The 18,905-nt window shown below is 45.0% G+C and overlaps 2 protein-coding genes across 6 annotated transcripts in view; one reads left to right on the forward strand and one right to left on the reverse strand.

The window, feature by feature from the left end:
* The window catches only part of LOC311621848 (uncharacterized protein C16orf96), a 67,013-nt gene extending 49,386 nt beyond the window's left edge, over positions 1-17,627 (reverse strand). For 3 of the 4 annotated variants that reach the window (XM_084882271.1, XM_084882270.1, XM_084882268.1), the window contains exons 1-2: positions 17,513-17,627; positions 11,707-11,806 (exon numbers count right to left, since the gene is read on the reverse strand). The gene's annotated coding sequence lies outside the window, so the exon portion shown is untranslated. The remainder of the gene's footprint in view (positions 1-11,706; positions 11,807-17,512) is intronic. The other variant, XM_084882269.1, reaches the window with a different exon arrangement.
* The window catches only part of CDIP1 (cell death inducing p53 target 1), a 36,611-nt gene continuing 35,168 nt past the window's right edge, over positions 17,463-18,905 (forward strand). Inside the window, exon 1 of one of the 2 annotated variants that reach the window (XM_084882525.1) lies at positions 17,463-17,580. The gene's annotated coding sequence lies outside the window, so the exon portion shown is untranslated. Of the gene's footprint in view, positions 17,581-17,797; positions 17,920-18,905 lie in introns of those variants that run through there. The other variant, XM_084882524.1, reaches the window with a different exon arrangement.

Here is an 18,905-nt window from a genome sequence, read left to right on the forward strand (position 1 = left end):
ATCCTAGTGTTGCCAGTGATCACAGGAGACTGAATTTAATGTAGGGACCTTTGCAAGGATGTTGTTTATTACTAACAGGTTCTTGACCTCACATCAACAAATGCTTCTGCTGAGGTCTTTACTACTTTATCTACAAAACCCAGTTCTTCAGAATAACAGAAACTGATGCTGAGACTCTGAGTGCTACAACACTCGGTTTCTTCTCTTCAGACACTCTTCAGAACTGCTTAATTCCACTGAAGGAATTCACTCACCTCGAGAGGAAAAAAGAGGCTCATTCCTATTGTGATAAAATATATACATTCCCAGTTCTGTCTGGGCCCTACTTAGATATTACTTCTTCTTGTGACAGTTTTATTAAAATACTAAAGGCCTGATGCACGGATTTTTGCACTGGTTTTTGAGGGTGGGGTCCCTCAGCCTGGCCTGCGCCCTCTCACAATCCAGGACCCCACCGGTGCATGATCAGGGCTGGAGAGGGACCACAGGAGGGCTCTAGGGTGTGTCTGCCCCATCTTTCCCAGTCCCCACCGGCCTGACCCCAGCAGCAAGCTAACCTACTGATTGAAGCATCTACCCCCTAGTGTCAGTGTGCATCATAGTGACCGGTTGAACAGTCCAATGGTCACTTAGGCTTTTATATAGAGAGACCATTCACATATCATACAATTCATCCATTTAAAATATATAATTCAGCCTTAGCCAGTTTGGTTCAGTGGATAAAGTGTCAGCCTGTGCACTGAAGGGTCCCAGGTTTGATTCCAGTCAAGAGCAGGCTTGATCTTCAGTAGGGGATGTGCAGGAAGCAACCAATTGATGATTTTCTCTCATCATTGGTGTTTCTATCTCTCTCACTCTCCCTTCCTCTCTGAAATCAATAAAAAATATTATCTAAAAAAAAGTATACAATTCAATAACTTTTATTATATTCACAGAGTCATGAAATGGTCACTACAATCTACTTACAAACATTTTCATCATCCTAAAAAGAAATGCTGCATTCATTAACAGTCATTTCATTTCCCTAACTGCCAGCCCCTGGCAATCACTGATGTGCTTTGTGTTTCTATGGATTTGTCTATTCTGGACATTTCACATGACCCAATATGTGGCCTTTTATAACTGGTTTCTTTTATTTAGCACAATGTTTTCAAGATGCACCCAGGTTGCAGCATTGTCAGCACTTCATTTCCTCTTATGATTGAACTAGAGGCCCGATGCACAAAACTCGTGCAAGAGTAGGTCTCCTTCCCCCAGCTGCCGGCACTGGCTTCCCTCTAGCACCCTCCCCTGGGCTTCCAGCTTTCTCTGGAATGTTGCTCTAAAGGATGTCCGGTCTAATGAGTATATTACCCTGTTATTATTATAGATAATATTCTAATGTAGGGATAGACCAGTTTGCATATCCATTGCATATCCACTTAATGGATATGAATCTAGAATCTAGACCAATTCTACCTTTTAGCTATTGTGAACAATGCTGCTATGGAAAGTTGTATACAAGTTTTGTTTGAGTACAAGTTTTCAGTTATTTCGTGTCTCTGCCTAGGAGTGCAATTGCTGCGTCATACGTTAACTAGCTCTACCTTCAGGGTCTGGTGCTACGCCCAATAGCCAGTTCTATTTCTGATAATGGCCAATGTTACAGGTAGCCAATGTGTTTTGTCCAGAGTCTTAGAGCAACAGCTGTCTTACAAGAGGATTCGACAACTCACCCTGCAAGACAGCAGAGGATCTAATCGCAGCCCAGCTATGACAATGTTCTCTGAACACTTGGTATTGACAAAGCTCTGGATATAGTAGACGAGTGTTCTGAGGACTGCCTTCATCCACCCTTAGCTATGGGAGGGCGGGGGTGAGGGCAGGCAGCTCCTGACAGTAGGAACTGGCTAAGCATCAGAGGTTCTGGAGTTGGCTTAGAAGGGCCTTGGTACACTCCAGTAGACACAGTTTCACAGAACACGAGACCCAACAGGGCTGCTCTGCTCCCACAAAAATCCAAGATAAGATCAGTCATAATTAGGTCTGAACTCAGACAAAAATAAGAATTTCTGTCCAAACCACAAACGTGACCAGATAGCCCACTATCCTGGCTAATACAAGTGACCACTGCTTCTTGAACAACCAAAACTTCACCTGTGTCATTCCTTCTGACTTCTAGATAAAACTGATTACAGTATCCAATTACAGAATCAGCCCTACTTCCTGACAGTACCCAATCCAGAACCCTTCCTCCAGTCACCTAACATGGGCCAAAATCCCATCCTTTAAGTCTTTCTGATGTAACACTCTTATGAGATGTCCCTGGACTCCCCACTATGTCATAAGACTTGAAAATTCAAGGGTTGCCTTGACCTCTTTGAGCCTCACCGGGCCCTTGAGTTCCCCTGGTCCTTTTGGATGTGTCCCCCACCCCCACCCAGCAGGAAAGGCTCCCCACCCAGCTAGTTCCCCCACCGGCCTGACCAGCTGCACTCCACCCCAGCTGCAATCTGAGGGGCCAGTTTGTGAAACTATTCACACGAGCCAATCACCTCCTCCTGGAGGAACCACTGCCTTACTACAAAGCCTGCAGCCCACAGCCCCTGCTGGTTCACTGTTCCTGATGACACCCCGAGGGGCCCTCCCTGCTCTGTGAGTATATGTGGCTAATAACTGCTGTTCATCTTGCCTGTCACCAGCAGAGTGAAAGGGACCAATCAGAACCATGGTATGTATCCTCCCTTGTAGCAACAAGTCACTAAACCTGTGTTCAACCTTAGTAGGTTCCTGATGGTCTTGGTTGGAGAAGTTGACCCTGCAAACTCACACACACACACACAAAAGAAAAACAAACAAACAAACAAAAAAAAAACACACACACACACACAAAAAACAAACTTGCAGTGATCAGAGCTTTTTGAATTTTGGAACTGCAAAGGACTGTGGAGCTGTATTATTATGAAATCATAAGCAAGATATTCCTGCTTTGGCAAGATACGATCAGGAGAAATGTGTAGTTTAGCACAGTCTCACAGCCGGAGAGATGAGTGTGAAGCCAGGCCGAGGGGCTCTGCAGGGGCCTTACAAAGAAATGTGAATGATGGCATGTGAGGCAATTCTTGGTCACTGGGGGCTAGACTGTGTAGGGGAAGTAATGGCTCTTTGTCATTCTGGAGAGATGGCCAGCCAGCATCTAAAACCATAGCTGTGAAGGGGGAGGTCTCCACTTCAGAAGTCCCTGTAGAAGGTGGAGTGTCAGTTATTAGTTGTCCAGCTTACTCTGAGGATAGGGCACGGGCATTTAAGGAAATACCACAGTCAGTGCTGGAAGCTCCTGGGGCCCAGGGAATGTGTTCCTCTGGGATCCAAAATAGAGAAGCTACTAAATCAGCTTAGGTTCCAACAGTTCAGAGAGGTGGGAACACAGCTCAAAGAACCCAATCTAGTCTCAGGCCTTTAAGATAGAGGCTGCAAGCCAACAAGATACTGATATGCTTCCTGGCACCCAGCACTGAGCCTGACACTCACTCTTCTTTCCTTCAACCAACGTTTCCTGAGCACCTACTAGGTGCCAGGTGCTATGTCCCTAAGTACAGAGGAGACCATAGTGGGCAGGTCAGGGGAGGAAAAGAGACACACACTTATTTTACAACAAAGAAATAAAATAACTTCAGGTAGGGATAGGAATTAGAAGCATATGAAACAGGACAAAATGAGAATGGGGGATGGGCACTAACTAAATAGGGCTGTTGGGGTAGCCGGCCTCCAAGGAGGCTCCCAAAGATACCCCGGAGACTCACACCCTGTGTGGTCTGCTCCCACCCTATCCCACCAAACTGGTCGTGTACCTTATACCACCAAAGCATCTACATACATACATGCACTCATTCATTTCACATTACAATATGGTAAGATTTTGGAAAGTTGTGTATAGCACATGTGATTTGATGCTGCTAAATTGAAACACACGATAAAAATGCAAAGGAAGCCGAAACCGGTTTGGCTCAGTGGTAGGGCGTCGGTCTGCGGACTGAAAGGTCCCAGGTTCTATTCCGGTCAAGGGCATGTACGTTGGTTGTGGGCACATCCCCGGTAGGAGGTGTGCAAGAGACAGCTGGTCGATGTTTCTCTCTCATCAACGTTTCTAGCTCTCTATCTCTCTCCCTTCCTCTCTGTAAAAAATCAATAAAATATATATTTTTTTAAAATGCAAAGGAAAAAAAGCCAATGTGTTAGACTTGAAAGGGTCCATTAACTTTAAAAATCATGTCATTTTAGTCCTGGAAATAAAATAGCTCTTACAAAAATGAAAAACCCCAAGACCTGGCTGCTGTGTGGGAGAAGCCACGAGGCCATGACGTGGGATGTTCCCGGTTTCCTGGAGATGAGCTGGCCCCAGCAAGGACCCTGCCCTTAGGTCAACAGACAACAGCTGTGACCGGGCACTGCTCAGTTCTGATGGTGGAACCCTAATTCAGACAATTTCGGGATGAACTTGTTACTGGGATATTCTTTGAATGGCTGGTTAGAGCCAAAAACCTATTAATGGGATTGGAAACAAAAGTAGCATTTTTTTTTCCTTCCAAATAAATTGAGGTCAGAGATTAAATCCGTTATGTAAAGTGTCATTTGTCTGCTCTGTCAGGACAAGCTTTTTTTTTTTTTTTTTTTTTTAAGAAAGAGAGAAAGAGGAAGGGAGAAACATTAATTTGTTGTCCCACTTATTAATACAATCGTTGGTTGCTTCTTGTTGTCCCCCCCTCCCCCCTCCCCCATTGTTTGCTTCTTGCATGTGCCCTGACCGGATATTGAACCCGAGATCCTGGCATATCAAGACAATTTTCTAACCAGCTGAGCTACCTGGTGAGGACTCAAAAAGCCATCTTTCATGCTGGGTAAGTAGCTAGGAATGATAACTAGGTGACCTTTCCTCTCACCCTAGGAAGAACTGGCAGGAAGAAGGATTGATTGCTGGTGAAGGATTAGGAAGAGGTTGTGGAGTGTCTGCTGTTTCTGGCTGCCTTGCATTAGACATTCTACTTATTTATAATGGGGGTGAAGGTGTTGGTGGGGGATTTCATAACAGGTGCAGGCAGCTTGCCCGCTACTCAGAAGCTGAAAGTCAATCAGTTCTCCCCTTCCATCTCAATTTCATTTGTGGTTAGGTAGGAAAAATGAACAAAGCAACTGCTGTTACTGGTTCTGAATTTCAGGACCAATACTGAAAAGAGAGAGAGAGGAGGGTGGGGGGAGAGGGAGAGAGAGAGAGAGAATGAATAATCGAATTTAATTACATACATACATATGGGAACCCCAATATACACAGGAGAGGTTCAGAGAGAGAAAGGGAAAATCAGGTATCTCTGGCATTCTGAGCTAAGGCACCTGGGACTTCTGAGGGGAGGAAAGGTCCTTGCAGGATAAGAGCAGATGTTCAGTAATTAGAAGTTTGTCCTGCTCTATAAGTAGAGCAAACCATAAAAAATTATAAAACTATAAAAAATTATTTTAGGTGATAACCCTTATTATGGGCAAGGCCCCTAATTTAAAGTATTATTATTATTATTATTATTATTATTATTATTGACAGTATTACAGACTTCCTCCATTTTCCCTCCTTTTACCTCTCTCCACCCAGCCCATGTCCCACCCCAGGCCTTCACCACACTATTATCTGTGTCCATGGTCTATGCATACATATTTTCAAAAAAGCCTCTTTAAATGCACATTGGCTGCTGAAACCGGTTTGGCTCAGTGGATAGAGCGTCGGTCTGCGGACTGAAAGGTCCCAGGTTCGATTCCAGTCAAGGGCATGTACATTGGTTGCTGGCACATCCCCAGTAGGGGGTGTGCAGGAGGCAGCTGGTCGATGTTTCTCTCTCATCAATGTTTCTAGCTCTCTATCCCTCTTCCTTCCTCTCTGTAAAAAAAATTAATAATATATATATATATATATATATATATATATATATATATATATATAAATAAAATAAATGCACATTGGCTGGACTAACTTTCAGGAAGCTGTGGGGCCACAGGGCAAGCATCAGTCTCGGGGTGCTGGGTGAAGGTACAATGACTTAGCCCCTGAGCATGTTAGGGAAGACATCTGATTTCAGCTATCTACCTCCCTGAGCCTCAGCTTTCTCAGCTCTAAAACTGGGTTAAGAGCCCTCATCTCACAGGATGAAGGGCAGGTGGAAAGGGAAGGGAGTTTTCAGGATGCCCACAGTGGGGTCGAGGGTCCAGTGGCTGGGTCACTGGGTGGTAGCATACTAACCTTCCAAAGCAAGCTGTCCTGGCACCTCAGGCCCAGGCTCAGCTTTCTGGTGCCAACCTGAGCTGGGTTCCTTAACCAAGGAATATAATTCTGAGAGCAACCATGACCTTCAAATCAAGTCCTTTTCTGCTTAGGTAACCAAAGTAAGTTCCTGTTGCTGTAACCAAAAAAATCCCAACTGGTCCAAAGTGCCCATTTGTAAGGCTGCTAAATGTCACGGTCAGGAAAACACCAACAGAACTCAGTGCTGAAGGACAATGTGTGTCTAGGTTATAGCAAATCAGAACGTGAACTCGCTGTGCCTCTTGAGGCTCACCCACCCAGGAGGGTATGTCTCAGGGGAGGAATGGCTGCAGGTGCCCAAATTTCTTCTTGTGAGGGGGAGAGGGCAGAAAATATTAGTTTACATTTGTACTGACCTGGACAGGGCACTGCCCAGCTCCCTTAACAAGACCTCTTCCAGGGCCTCTGAAAGATTCCCAAGGATCTGAGAGCAATCTTCCTCCCCCCAATCACTCATATCACACCCTTCATCAGACTTTTCCTCCTAAATATCTCCCAATTCCACCCACACCCCTTCTTGACCACTGCCAGCCCTGACATCCTTTGCTTAGGATAAGACAAACCAGTTGATGTGGTCTGTATGCTGCATGGCTCAGCCTACCTCTAACCTCAATTCATAGGAGCTCTTTCAATCCTCTGACCAACTCCCCAATCCTCACCCCAGCCCCTGGCAACCACCATTCTACCTTCTGTCTCTCTGACTTGACTACTTAGGTACTTCATTATAAGTGGAATCATACAGTATTTCTCTTTCTGTGACTGGCTTATCCCACTTAGCATAAAGTCTTCAAGGTTCATCCAAGTAGCAGCATCTGTCAGAATATCCTACCTTTTTAAAAAATATTTTTAATTGATTTTAGAGAGGAAGGGATATATATATATATATATATATATATATATATATATATATATATATATCCCTTCCTCTCTAAAATATATAGAGGAATATATATTTGCAGAATATATATTTGCATATAAAATATATGCAGGTTCAATCCTCAGCCCTAGTCAGGCACATGCTAAAAGCAACCAATTGGTGTTTCTCACATCGATGTTTTTCTTTTTCACTCTCTCTCCCTCCTTTCCACTCTCTCTAAAAATCAATGAGAAAACTATCCTTGGGTGAGAATTAACACACACACAAAAGAACAAGCAAACAAAAAAAATGGGCAAAGGACTTAAGTAAACATTTTTCTGAAGAAGGTCTACAAATGGCCAATAAGTACATGAAAAGATACTCAGCATCACTAGTCTTTAGGAAAATGCAACTTAACACCACCATGCAATATCACCCCACACCCATTAGGTTGGCTTTATCAGAAAATGTTTCCTTAACCAAGGAATATAATTCTGAGAGCAACCATGGGTTGCAGGCTCAATCCCCAGTAAGGGCATGCAGGAGGCAGCCAATCAATGATTCTCATCATTGATGTTTCTCTTCTCTTCTCTTTTCTTTTCTTTTCTCTTCTCTTCTCTTCTCTTCTCTTCTCTTCTCTTCTCTTCTCTTCTCTTCTCTTCTCTTCTCTTCTCTTCTCTTCTCTTCTCTTCTCTCTCTCTCTCTCTCTCTCTCTCTCTCTCTCTCTCTTTCCCTTTCTCTCTGAAATCAATATCTATACTAATAAAAAGGTAATATGCTAATTAGACTGGACGTCCTCTGGATAAAGCCAAGGTGGCAGAGGAGGTTAGGGGCAAGCAGGCTGGCAGGGGAGAAGTTAGGGGGCAAATCAGGCTGGCAGGGAAGCAGTTAGTGCAATCAGGTCAGCAGGGGAGAGAAGTTAGGGATGATTAGGTAGGCAGGTGAGCAGAGTGGTTAGGGGCATCAGGCAGGCAGGCAGAGGTGGTTAGGGGTAATCAGGCAGGCAAGCTTAGTGGTTAGGGGCGATCAAGCAGGCAGGCAGGTGAGTGGTTAGGAGCCAGCAGTCCCAGATTGCAAGAGGGATGTCCGACTGATCGGGCCTAAATCAGCAGTCAGACATTACTCAAGGGGTCCCAGATTGGAGAGGGTGACTTCCCCTCTCCCCCGTGCAAGAATTTCGTGCACTGGGTTTCTAGTGTGTGTGTGTGTGTGTGTGTGTGTGTGTGTGTGTGTGTATATAGTAAACTCCCATGCATCATTCAGATCTCAGCTTAGCCATCACTTTCTAAGGAAAGCCTTCATCATATCCTTGATTAGGGTAAATGCTACTACCTATTCTGGAATCTTAATACTTCTCATGTCTTTCCTTTTTTTTTTTAATATATTTTTTATTGATTTTGTACAGAGAGGAAGGGAGAGAGATAGAGAGTTAGAAACATCGATGAGAATCATCAATCAGCTGCCTCTTGCACACCCCCTTCTGGGGATGTGCCTGCAACCAAGGTACATGCCCTTGACCGGAATCGAACCCGGGATCCTTCAGTCCCCAAGCTGACGCTCTATCCATTGAGCCAAACCGGTTTCGGCATGTCTTTCCTTTTGATTAGTGCCATTACTCCAACTACTCTGTGAATTCCTGTAGATAGATTATATCTTCTCTCTATTGGCAATCATTCATAGCAAACATGTAGTAGGTGTTCAATAAATACTAAATGATTGAATGAATAAAACAGAGTCATTTGTAGAAAGCCTCTTTCCTGGTAAGGACCACAAATAGAGACATGTGCTTTTTTTGAGCTAAACTTCTGGATGAGTATAAGAAGGCTGATTTTCACCTTCTGCAATAAAACATTGAGCTCCACCTGTAGACTCACATAGGGTGGATTCAATAACACAAAAGAATTTGAAGAGCCCTGGCCAGTGTTCTCAGTGGTTAAAGTGTTGGCCCATGCACTGAAGGTTCGTGGGTTTGATTCCTGGTCAAGGGCACATTCCTGGATTGAGGTTCCATTTCCTGCCCCCATCGGGGCGCATGTGGGAGGCAACCAATTGATGTGCCTCTCACATTGATGTTTCTCTCTCCCTGCTCTCCCTCCCTTCCACTCTCTCTAAAAAAGAGAAAGTGTCCTCAAGTGGGGATTTTTTAAAAAGAACTTGAAGATAATACTGTATGATCCCTAGTAATGTGTTCAGAGATCCACTGTGGTCAGACACTGCATTTACAGTTTCTTTAACTCAAACAATAATACTACAAGAGAGGGATTACCCTGACTTTTCTTTTAGCTATTTGAATATATTATTCCACTGCCCTCTAGCCTCCACTGTTCTGATGATAAATTAGCTGTTAATGTTACTTGGGTTCCCTTGTAGTGAGAGGGCATTTTTCTCTTGCTCTTTTCAAGATGTTCTTGTCTTGTCTTTTTATTATGATCTGTCTGCCTGTGGAAATCTGCATTTTTCCTACTTGGAATTTGTTGAGATTCTTAGTTGTGTTAATTAATGGTGTGTTTTTTTTTTTAAGTATATTTGGGAATTTTCAAGCATTATTTCTTTGAATATTTCTTCTGTTCCTATCTCTCTCTCATCTCCTGATATTCCCATTACACATAAACTGGTGTATTCAAAGGTGTCCCATGTTTCTCTGAGGCTCTGTTTATTTCCTCTTTGTTTTATAGATTGCATAATCTCTATCAATCTAACTTCAAGCTCACTAGTTTTTTCTTCTGCTAGTTCAAACACTTACTATTATTTTATAGATGAGAAAATAAATATCAGAATATAAGCAGTTTAATGAAGGTCACACACAGGTGTTTTTTGTTTTTTTTTGCTTTTTTTCTCTCTCACATACTACTAGCTATTAAGTGGCATGGCCAGTACTTTAGTCTAAGATCTCAGTTCTCATCCTGCCTATCGCTTATTCAATCATTTGTTCACTCAAAGAGTTAATGAATGTTGACTATGTACCAAAAATTGTTCTGGGAACTGGAGAATATCTAACAGACAAGATCCTGCCCTCATGAAGACATTAAACAATTAACAAACAGATAAATAAAGTACTTTAAATGATGTTACGTGCTGTGAAGAAAGGGAAGCAGGCCAAAAGACGATGGTGGCAGGTGCTCAGGTGTCTGTGGAGGTGACATCTGAACTGAGACCGAAAGGGGTTCCTGTAGCTCCTTCAGAGCAGAGCTCTTTTATCTTCTTCTCTGTCTCTTTAGCACCAGAACACAGAGTCCAGTAAATAGTAGGGGCTCAGTAAATGTTTGCTAAACGGATAATAGGTGCAAAGGAGTTGTCAAGCCTCATGAGCCATGATAGAAATATTACAAAATAGATGTTAACATTGAAATCATTCATGTTTCTGTTTAGAATCATTTAACACTAAAATTTGAAGGCCTGGCAATACCGAGTGTTGGTTAGTCTGTGACCAGCAGAACGCTCAAATGCGCTGGTGGAGTGTAAATTGGGGAAGCACTTTGGGGAAACAACGTGGCTAGGTCTACAAGGCTAAACATATGCAAATGCTACGACCCAGCCATTCCACCCCTCGATGGACCTCCAACAGAAATATAGTCAGACCCTGCACCAGAATGCCTGTGACAGCAATATCATAATATCCAGCAGTTCCCATCTGGGAATTACCCAGATGTCCATGAATGGCAAAACAGACAAACTGTGCTAAATTCACATAATGCATCGTCATACTGCAATGAGAACTGATATTGACACCAAGTGTAACAATATGGCTGATGTCCACAGTTATAAAACGGAGCAAAGGAAGCCATCTACAGAAGAGCTCATCCTGTATGAATCCATTTCTATAAAAAGTACTAAAAAAAGAGAGAAAACTAATCTTTGTTGCTAGAAGTCAGGAGCGTGGTGACTCTGGGGTGACCTCTTGCTTGGAAGATGGCATGAGGCAGAGCTGCTGGGAAGGGACACATTGGTGAGCTCACTGGGTGAATGAATATGCATCACATTGTACGCTTCTGTGAAGAGTGTTTTTTTGTTTCAAAGGTTTGGGAATCTGCAGCAATTCAAGCAAATCAGTGACCCAACACGTGGATTCCACAGGGCTGGCGGGCTTCCTTCCTATCCTGTGCTGGGTGTAAAGACAGATTTCTGCAAAGAACAGCCTGAGCATGACAGCTTCCTCTCACCTCGTATGCGCTGCCTCACATCAGCTTTGGAGAGCAACCTGAGCAGTAAAGAGACCCTCAGTCAAATCACAAGAGCTGGGGTCTGCCAGCCATTGGCTCTGCAACTCTAAACATGCTACACCCCCCATTCAGCGTTAGGTAAAAGTGCGCAGGCTCCCAGTGGGAATGAAGAGAGGAATGTGTGTAAAGTGCTTATCCTGGTGCGTGGCAGCAAGTAAGCGCTCAGGGATATTAACGGAAACTCCTGAAATGATCGCATGATTTTGTTTGAGGCTTTCAAGCCAATGATGAATCAGCCTGATGGAAGGAAGGGGCGAAGGAAAGGGCTAAGGAGGAGGCAGAGGATTGTGGGAGGAGAGACTTACCCTTCATGATGCTCAGGCTCTGTCCCAGTGGACAGAACCCCTTTGGTAACCTGGAACGTTGCATTACAAAAGCTGCACACCTGTACCAACTGGCTCCAACCTGTACCAGAAGATACAAAAACAAGCAAAACAAATCTGTTCGTAGGAGCAGGTCTAGTGACTCCTTGTGGGAGGCCAGGGATTAGAAGGGGTACAGAGGAGGCTGCTGGGAGGATGGTCACACTCTATGTCTTCTTAACCTGGTGCTGGTTGCACTAATAAGTGAGGTTTGTGAAAATTTCAAGCTCAATACTGAGAATGCGTGTCCTTTTCCTTGTAGGTCTCAATGTAAGAATCCGGCCTGATTTAAATTCTGGCCTAAGAGAACTAAACTAGACGGATGAACACTACCCCCAGCCCTCTGTAATGTGGACTCCAAGTCAGGAAGGCAAACAAAAAGGATTTGTCATGTCCCCTGTCCCATCGTTTTGCCAGCAGATAGCACTTGTTGTAGAGAGAATGGAGGGGGGGCCCACCTTTCCCCACCAATAGGCGGTTCCTCCTTCCTTCCTTCCCTCCCTCCTTCCGTCCCTCCCTCCCTCTCTCTCTCCCTTCCTCCCTCCCTCCTTCCCTTCTTTCTTCCCTCCTTCCCTTCTTCCTTTTCTCCCTTCCTCCCTCCTTCCCTTCCTTCATATATTTTTATTGATTTCAGAGAGGAAGAGAGAGAGAGATAGAAACACAATGATGAGAGAGTATCATTGATGAGCTGCCTCTGGCATGCCCCCTACTGGGGATCGAGCCCGCAACCAGGGCATGAGCCCTTAACTGGAATCGACTTCAGTATGTAGGCTGATGCTCTATCCACTGAGCCAAACCACCTAAGACCTTTGGGCAGTTTTCTGCACAACCTGGGAGGCAAACAGCTCTCAGGGACCTGGTGGACCAGCCCCATTGTAGGCAGAGGGTGTCCATCCTGCCTCAGGAGGACGCTGTGGCAGGGGCCACCAGGTGTAAAGAAGCCTGTCACTAAAGGTGTGCTGGGTCTAAGGTGCTCCAGTACCCAGTTATGTTAAAATCCAGGCTTTGTGGTACAGGTGTGAGTCTTGGAGGCCAGGGGGTAGATAGGTGACATTGAAGGAGCCACGTGTGCATGTCTGTGTGGAAGGGAGGTGACTACAGAAAGTGAACATTCTCCAGGATACAAGCAGTTACAAAGCAAGACTGCCAATGACACTTCAGATGGGCCCCATGAGGCTTTACAGCAAATAACACGGATAAGACCCCCTCTATACAGAGTTGCTTGCCTTATTCATTATGAGTCTGGATTCATCCAAATTGTTTTGGGTACAGTCTCTCCTATTTTTTGTTTTTTTCGAACTGCTTAAATAAATATAATTCACATTTACCCATTTTAGTATGTTCACAGAATTGTGCAAACATCATGACAATCAATTTTAAAACATTTTCATCACCCCAAAAAGAAAAACCCTCAGTCATCCCCCTACTTCCCCCAGGCCTAGGCAGCAACTAATCTTCCTGTCTCTATGGATTTGCCTATTCTGAACATTTCATATCAATAGAACCATACAGCACGTGGTTTTATGTGCCTGGCTTCTTTCACTGAGCATCATGTTTCCAAGGTTCATCATACGTTGTAGCAAGTGTCAGAGCTTCATTCCTTTTTATGGCTGAATAATACGCCATTGTATGGATAAACCACAATTGATGGGGTGTTCTGACTTCTTTGGCATTAGTGAATGTGAACATTCGTGCTATGAATATGAGCAAATGTTGCGGATTTCCTGTGTATACATGTTTCCACTCTCTTGGACATATTCCTAGGAGTAGAATTTATGAGTCACGTCTAATCTTTTGGGGAACATTTGACTTTAAGTGCAAATATAATTCTATCATCTCATTTATTCTTTGATTTCTATTAACAGCAAGCAGGAGATGGCAGCTCTTTTTGTAAGGGAGGAGACTGAGGCTGAGAGCACTCAAAGGATAGCAGACACTAATCGTAAAACAACCATGAGTGCCAGCCCATGCCAAGCACCATGTAAAATGAACTAACTGCAGTCAGCCATTCCATCCTCACAACAAACCTACGAAGCTGGCATTATCTTTATTCCCATTTTGTGGTTAGAAAATTTAAGTATTTTTTAACAAGGCCATACAGTGATGTCGCCCAAGACTTGAACCTAGGTGAAACCGGTTTGGCTCAGTGGATAGAGCATCGGCTTGCGGACTGAAGGGTCCCAGGTTCGATTCCGGTCAAGGACATGTACCTTGGTTGCGGGCACATCCCCAGTAGAGTGTGTGCAAGAGGCAGCTGATCAATGTTTCTCTCTCATCGATGTTTCTGGCTCTCTATCCCTCTCCCTTCCTCTCTGTAAAAAATCAATAAAACATATTTATAAAAAAAAAAAAAAAAAAGACTTGAACCTAGCTCCATCTCAGTACATTTTACGCTCTCACTGGCTCCCAAACACTTTGCTATTTGGTGAATTCTGGAGGGTCAACAAATTCTCACCCAGCCTTTGGGATGGTAGGGTTCGCATGTCCTGCTCTACTTGACTCTACTGCATGGGACACTGTGGACTACCCTTTGCTCCCCTTCTTCTCTGGCCCTCTTCTCAGTCTCTTCTCTTTCCTGGATCTGTCCTAGAGTCCTTTCTCTTCCTTAATGGGTCTTCTTGCCTCTTTTTTCCACTCTCTTCACACTGCCTGAATGCTCTGCTTAAAACACAGATCTGGTCATATTACAGCTTAAAAGCCTCAACATTCCCCATCACTACTAAACGGGATAAATGCTATAATTCATAGGCTGGTCTATAAGACTCTCACCCTCTTTCCCCATCCTCTACACTCCCATTTCATACTCTGCCATCCAGCCATAAAGAACAGTTTTCAGGGGATGCAGTGCAGGGGGTCAATGAAAAAAAAAAGGAGGACATCTGTAATACTTTCAACAATAAAGATAAAATTTTAAAAATAATAATGCACTGTTTCCGGGGCATTGTGCTATCCAAACCACACACACACACACACACACACAGACACACATGTGCACACACACACACACACACACACACACACACACACAAAGGAACAGCTTTCATTTCCCCAGAGACATTGTGCATGTCATAACTCTGTGACTCTGCAAAAGCAGTTCTCGCTCCTTGGAGTGCCCTTATCCACAGAATTCTTACACATTCATAAAGTCCCAACTTCAGTGTCTCTCTTCTCTCTGAAGCCGCCCTCCTTTGGGTACACCCCACTCAACTTCTCAAAGCACTTTGTTTTGAAGTTTTCAGCACAAGCTATTATATTAGTCTCCCTAGCTGACCCGTTTTCACTTTGAGAACAGAGACTGGGTTTTATTCTAGCCTGTATGTTCCCAGAACAAGACCTTGTTTGGAAGGTATAGAAGATATATTCCTTACAGCAATGGAATATATATATATTTTTAAAATGTATTTTATTTATTTTTTACAGAGAGGAAGAGAGGGGGATAGAGAGTTAGAAACATCGATGAGAGAGAATCATCGATCAGCTGCCTCCTGCACACCCCCTACTGGGAATGTGCTGGCAACCAAGGTACATGCCCTTGACCGGAATCGAACCCGGGACCCTTCAGTCCACAGGCCGACGCTCTATCCACTGAGCCAAACCGGTCTCGGCTGGAATATATATTCTACTAGAGGCCTAATGCACAAGATTCATTCAAGAGTAGGCCTTCCTTCCCTTGGATGCTGGCACTGGTTTACCTCTGGCACCCAGGACCCAGGCTTCCCTCCAACCACTGGCTTCGTCTGGAAGATTGTCCAGAAGGATGTCTGGTCTAATTAGCATATTATGATTTTATCCAATACTAGAAGCCCAGTGCATGAAATTCATGCACAGCTGGAAGTGGGGGCAGTGTCCCTCAGCCCAGCCTGTACCCTCTCTAATCTGAGACCCCTCGAGGGATGTCCAACTGCCCGTTTAGGCCTGATCCTACAGGGATTTGTGCACAGGGCCTCTAGTTATTTTATAGATACCTTCACTGTCCAATATGGTAGCCATATGTGGCTAAGGAGATGTGCTGTAAGTATAAAAAACACATTGGACTTCAAAGACTTAGTGTGGCAAAAGAATGTAAAATATCTCTGATTTTTTTAAAATTGATTTTTATTGAATTCAGAAAGGAAGAGAGAGGGAGGGAGGGAGAGAGAGAAACATCAATGATGAAAGAGACATCATTGCTCGGCAGGCCCTATACACCCCCTACTGAGGATTGAGCTTGCAACTCAGGCATGTGCCCTTGACTGGAATAGAACCCAGGACCCTTCAGTTCTCAGGCCACTCTCTAGCCACTGAGCCAAACCAGCTAGGGCTGATTTTTCTTTAAATATTGATTAAATGTTAAAATATGTATATGTTGGGTTAAATTAAATATATTAAACTCACCTGTTTCTTTTTACTTTTAAAACACGGCTAATAGAAAAAAATTAAATTACATATTTGCTGGTCTCCCCGTTTTCTAACTGCTTCTTTTGGTCTAAAGAAACCATTCTCAACACAGCAATCAGAATGATTCTTTAAAATGTTAATCAAATCAAATCAAGACAAAACTGGTTTGACTCAGTGAATATAGCCTCAGCCTGCGGACTGAAGGATCTCGGGTTCAATTCAGGTCAAGGGCATTTATCTGGGTTGCGGGGGTGTGCAGGAGGCAGCTGATTGATGTTTCTCTCTCATCGATGTTTCTAGCTCTCTGTCCCTCTCTCTTCCTCTCTGTAAAAAATCAATAAAATATATTTTAAAAATAAAATAAAATGTTAATCAAATCAAATACAGTTGGTCTCATTAATGGTTATGGTCCATAAATTTGCCACAAACACTGAATTAGAGGATATTGAACCACTGCTCCTGGAGAAATACAGGGTAAAGTTCTTGCCAGATTCTGGTCACAATTGTATATGGATCAATACATAACCATGTTTTAAGAGTGTTCTTATTTAATGATGCTGGTTTAATATCAGACCAGGGATTGAACCCTCAATTAGGTGTGTGGCCCTGACTGGGATTGAACCCTCAATCTTTTAGTGTAGGGAGGACGCTCCACCCAATTCAGCTACCTGGCCTGGACAGGAGCCATTTAATTATTATTAATATTTTTAAACCCTCACTTGATTTTTCCATTGATTTTTAGAGAGAGTGGAAGAGAGAGGGAAAGACAGAGAGAAATATCAATGTGAGAGAAACACATAGATTTGTTACATCCTGCACATGCCTGGCCCGGGAGGAGCCTGCAAGCAATGTATTGATAGGTAAGGTGCCCTTGACAGGATCAAACCTGGGGCCCTTTGGTCTGCAGGCTGACGCTCTACCCACTGAACCAAACCAGCTAGGGCGGGATGGGAACCATTTGAAACAGCAAAACCACCAACCAAAATGCATAAGCATGAGAAAAAACATTACACTACACATAAACAAAAAGGACACTTGCTTCTAGTAGGAGAGCTTGAACAGCAAGTTAAGAGTGTTACCTTGTGAATCTTAGCTGGGAAAGTGCACACCAGGCAACAAAAATCTTCCCCACTCTATGCATATCTACAGAATGTATAGCGCCCGAACTGAAATGCAGGCGGGAGACAGGAAAGAGAGGTAATGGGGTCCATCCCCTACATTCCAGTCACTCTCACTAGACACTAGCATGTGCTGTGTTTCAATAAGCCCTTCCCAGGGCTTGGCAGGTGTCGCCCAGCCCCGCCCACGCGCTGACCTCATGGCCCCGCCCCTCTCATGATGCCACCAGCCTGGGCCTTTCTCCAAAGCCTACCTGCCTTCTGACGAGCTGTGAGAGTGGCCGTTCCTGCTGCTGCGGCCGCCGCTGGTGCCAAGAAAACGGTGAGTCGCCTCAGCGACTAGAATCGGCTTCCCCCGCGGCCCCTCCGCGAACAGGGTCGGGCGCTCACGCCCCTTGGGGGGAGGGGATGACCTCGGGCAGCCGAGCCCCCTCGCCGCCGGCGGCGCCCGCAGCGTCCGCGCGATGTATGACGGACACTGTAGTCACCGAGGGGCGCAGATTGCACCCCTGGCGCACGGATGGACTACATCTCCCAGAGGCCTTTAGGCGGGCGAGGGGCTGTGGGCGCGTAATCCCTTCGGGGCTAAGGGTCTCGTCCTTTGAGCGCTGGACGCGGCCTGTCTCGGTGTTGCTCGGCCTTGGGCACGCGGCCTCTCGAGGTAAAGGGACCCCAGGGGTCGGCGCAGCGGGTCCGTCTCCTGCTTCCAGGACGCGGATGCGACCCAGAGCGGTTCTCGGGGGTTTTGACGTCGTACCATCGCAGGGTTGGTGGCCACCCGCGGGGCTGTGGTGACAGCTTAGCCAGGCCGGGGCGGGCGGTCGCAGGGGCTCTCTGGGGCTGCTGGGCCGCTCCTCAGCGTCCCGTTTATCAAAGCTCTCACATCCCACGCCTGTCCGGTTTTCCGCGATGGCTGTTTTCTCAAGGAAAGGGGATCGTGAAGACAGTCCGGGCGACGGACGGACGGACGAGCAGGTCCCTGCAGGGCTCCTTGGTGACCTTGATCTCCCTCGCTTGCGCCTTGGCTCACCAACATCATTGAATCCCTGCAGCCACTCTAGGCTTGCACGCGCCTGGACCTGTTTTGGGAGACAGTGACCTGGCATGGCTTTGGGCCCAGCTTCATGCCATCTAGGATTTTGGTACAGTTGAACTCACGGGTCATGTGAGCTCAGGGTTAGGCACTTGTGTGTGTGTTTCAGTTTTCCTCTGTTCCCAGGAGGCCTCTCAACAGGTGTCAGGTAAAGAGCAAGCAGCTGTTCGTTTCTCCAAGCCTGGGCCTAAGATCCTCCGCATCAGAATCACCGGGGCCCTTGTTGAAAGGGACAATTCCTGGGACCCACTCCTAGAGGTTCAGACTCAGCAGTTATGGGATAAGCTCCCCAGGTAGTCCTCAGGCACACCCGAGGCCGAGAACCTCTGTCCTAGAGTGAGGAGAATGGAGAATAATACCAATTGTGTGTGTATTCTGTGTGTTTGGGTACATTGTTTCTTCCCTCAGGGCTGACCTAAGAGTTGGGTAAGGAGAGGTATGCCAGCTTTGCCTTGCTCTCTGCACATTTAATTATGAAACATTTCAAACATATAGAAAAATTGAAGAAATTTTACAGTGAATACCCATAGGACACCATCTAGAATGTATAACAC

The sequence above is a fragment of the Pipistrellus hanaki genome (genome assembly GCF_964339955.1).
Source record: "Pipistrellus hanaki genome assembly, chromosome: 4".
Lineage (NCBI taxonomy): Eukaryota > Metazoa > Chordata > Mammalia > Chiroptera > Vespertilionidae > Pipistrellus > Pipistrellus hanaki.